Here is a 3,832-nt window from a genome sequence, read left to right on the forward strand (position 1 = left end):
GAGAGACCTCAAAGAAACTAAACTTGATACTTTGATCTTAGACTTCTAGCCTCTAGAACTATGACAAAATATATTTTTGTTGTTTAAGCCACCTAGTAGCCAGTGTGGTCTTTTGTTATGGCAGCCCTAGCAAACAAATACAATCACTATTAGGGAAAAAAAATCATGTGCTTTGTTATTCCAGTAGAATGATTTTAACACTGATTACTTCTTACCTTGAGATTATAAAAGACAGTGATAAACATTACTGTAGAGTATATATGAGTTGTGTCCTATGAAACAAAGGTAGTTAACAAACACCTCTCAGCTGTAGATGATGCCATGTGTTCATCTGATCAGCAAGAGGACATGAGTGGAAGGGAGAACCTTTTCTGCTTCAGACAAGCAACTTCCTGGGTTACCCTGAGTATGACAAAGAGGGCCATTGCTTGGGGACCAGGTCTCCAAGCAGTCACAACAGGCCTCAGGAACCCACAAGAAAATTGTGAAGGAAGAATATTACTAGCCAGGCCCATATGAATCTTTTCCTCCCATCACTGCTCTTTTGTGAAAAATTCTTCCAAATACACATTTTTGTCCCAAAATATCATGTTGGACGCTCGCTACTAGGAGCAAATTTTTCTAGCATCTCTGTTGGATGAATTTTCACACTTGCAAAATCGCTCAGAAAAGAGTTCATCCTCCCAACACCTCCCCTGCACCAGTGTCCCCCTAAACAGCATCTGACCACAATATGAAGGAACTTACCTCCCAGGTAAACAGGTGCTTGAATGTGATTTAATTATCTCTGCATCCTCTCCCTGGTCTCCCTGTGAAATCCAGTCACCTCTTTGCATTAAAGCATTTCTGTGAGAAGCCCTGTAAGGTGCTGGCTATTCTCAGTTCTGTCCTGCTGGTTTCTCTGAAGTGCCTAGAAGCTGTCCTCTCCACACACAAACTGTTCTGACAAACTTCATTTGAATGATTTGGATTTTAATTCTCAATTTGCTTCTGTTCCTAAGCCTTAAGGCTTTTTTTTTTTTTTACCAATTCAGAAAAAAGCATCATTAAAAAAAAGACAAGGTTGGGCTTCCCTGGTGGCGCAGTGGTTGAGAGTCCGCCTGCCGATGCAGGGGACACGGGTTCGTGCCCCGGTCCGGGAAGATCCCACATGCCGCGGAGCGGCTGGAGCCGTGAGCCATGACCGCTGAGCCTGCGTGTCCAGAGCCTGTGCTCTGCAACGGGAGAGGCCACAACAGTGAGAGGCCTGCGTACCGAAAAAAAAAAAAAAAAAAAAGACAAGGCTACTCGCAGATCTAACATGCTAAGCTTTAACTTAGTACGTTCTTAGGACTGATGTTTTCCAAGGAACAAACTTTCTTGTTTCTTGTGTACAAAAAGTGAGAAAAAATAAAAATAGTGGTATCTTCACAGTTGAGTTCTTAACATATTTTCTGATATATGTAAAAAGAGAAAAATTGGCAAAATGAGTACCAACATTTTAAAAAATAATAATTAAGCCTAAATCCCTGGATTTACCAATTTTATAAAATAAGAAAGTAACATTTTATAAAATACAATTTTATGAAATATGATTTTATAAAATTTGTTTAGCTAAGTAACAAATAATTTGCCAAAAAAACAGATTTAGCAGGTGGAGTCCAGGGGGCACATTCTACAAAATAAGTTTATTGACATGGTATAAGGGTTACTAGCATAAACTTGTGGTGGGAATGAAAAGGGCAGTGACCTTCGTCCTGAAGTTTAGGAGTGATCCCTGAATTGAGAGATATCTGAGTTGAAGTGGTCACTGGAAACAAATGGTAGAGACAAATCACAGAGAGCAGACTGTATCAGTTCCAGCTTCTGGACTCAGAGAAGGAAGGAAGAGCTTCAGATTTCATTGCAGAGAATGAGGCTGAGAAACTTTAAAATCAGATGCTTTTTCCCAGATCCAGGGGGCCAGCTAATGCACAAAAATGCTTAAAGCCACATAGGTATGTCACCTTTATTTCCTGGAGAAGATGTTAGCATTTTCTGAATCCTCATCTACCGTGCCTGGCACGCATTATTTTATAGCTTTCTGGAAGTTTCATCAGCACCACTGGTATATCTGTGGTACGATGTGTGTGTGGAGAGTACAGAATGCAGGTCCGGGCTGGGGGCAACGGACTCTTCTAGCTACCACAGTGAGTGGTGCCCCTGCAAACCTGAGTAAGGAAGACAACTTGCCTTTGGGTGGGTAGTGTTACAATCTGCATGTCTCGGGGCACAAATGTAAAGACCGACCCTGTTCTGGGAATGGTGATGATTCTGACTGACCTCAAAGGGGTAATTATGAAACCCCTGGATCATCAGGATCTGGATGTTCCCTACTTTTTCCATGGTGTGATCATGACCGAAAGTGTGGCTGTAGATATCTGGGAACATTTCCAGAAATGTCCTCCTGTAGGAGTTAATTATAAAGTCAATGTGTATAAAAGAGAAAATAATATTGAAACCTATCAAGGGGAGTAGATCTTAAGGGTTAATATTGTAGATGGACTACTTTGGAAAAAATCTTTTTCCCTTGGAGTATTAAGAAGTCATCTCATAATTGCCATCTCTCCACATTTTGTTCTAGAGTGCCTGGTTTATTGATATCAGTGTGAGACCTGTTTTAAATAAAAATCTATTTGTAAAAATCCGGATCTGTAATATGTTCTAAATATCATTATAGTGTCTTTTAACTATAGATTAAAAATCACTTCATTTTCAACAAAATATTTTGATGTAAACATCAAATGTTTTGAAAACAAAGGGGATCTGTTTTTGTTGTTTTCTCTTTTATCTAATTTTTGTATCCATTTTGTCTGGGCATATTAAATGGTAAAAATATTTATAAGATTTGCACTAGGTGAATCTTCTTAAAAAAAATACTGAAGGCCACAGAGTCTGGGAATATTAATATCTTTTTAATAGATTGATCCCCCTTGATTTCTTATTCTGGAGTAAAGGTACAAGTTTTTCCATGAAAATTAGACACACAAATCATCTGACAGAATGTATGACAGATGGAAAATGATTGATGGGAATTTTGCTTTAATGCACATTGTTCGTTGTAATTTTGCCCAGCTTAATGAACTGTGAATTAATAATGAGGAGCAACACATTCAATGTATTATAGTAATAAAGTGCTTTTATGGACATTTTTCATGTTTCCAGACTTTCTTGGCCACCCTGAACAATTTTAACTCAAAGGATTAAAAAATAATCGCTTATTTAACTGTGTTAAAATAGTCAACTTTGAAAAGGATATTTTCCTGTATGAACTTTTTCCTAATTGATTCCATTTTGTTCTGATCAGTAAACTTACCTGAGTAAGCTGCACTATTTAAAAAAAAGTGATCTGATAGAGTATTAGATGACATACATGACCATAGTCCATTGTTTTCTGATTCAACGACATAAGGGAGTAAAGTGAAAAATTAATAATTATACATTTTTTAATTAGGAGAATAGAAAAACTAAATTTCTTGTAGAAATAAGCCCAAAGAGTCCTCGTGTCAGCCCTGCTCCTCTTAAAAGACCGTGACGCTGTAATACCAATGGATAATCTGGGAGAGAACCAGCTGTCATTAAAATAGATTTTACCAAGGCAAGGACAATAGGTTGCTTATTAGCAATGAGAAATCAGTAGTCTTTTAGAAGTGTACCCTTTGGAAAGTGTGAGCTATATAATAAATGAAAGCCTTTCATTATTCATTGTTATAAGCCAAATGTAGATTAAATGTACACTACCTTCAATTCAGATATTAAGATATCCTTCCCTCAGTAATTTTATGAGGTAACATGTATAATGTCAAGCATAGGC

Source organism: Mesoplodon mirus (assembly GCF_964341445.2).
Source record: "Mesoplodon mirus genome assembly, chromosome: 7".
NCBI classification, from domain to species: Eukaryota; Metazoa; Chordata; class Mammalia; order Artiodactyla; family Ziphiidae; genus Mesoplodon; species Mesoplodon mirus.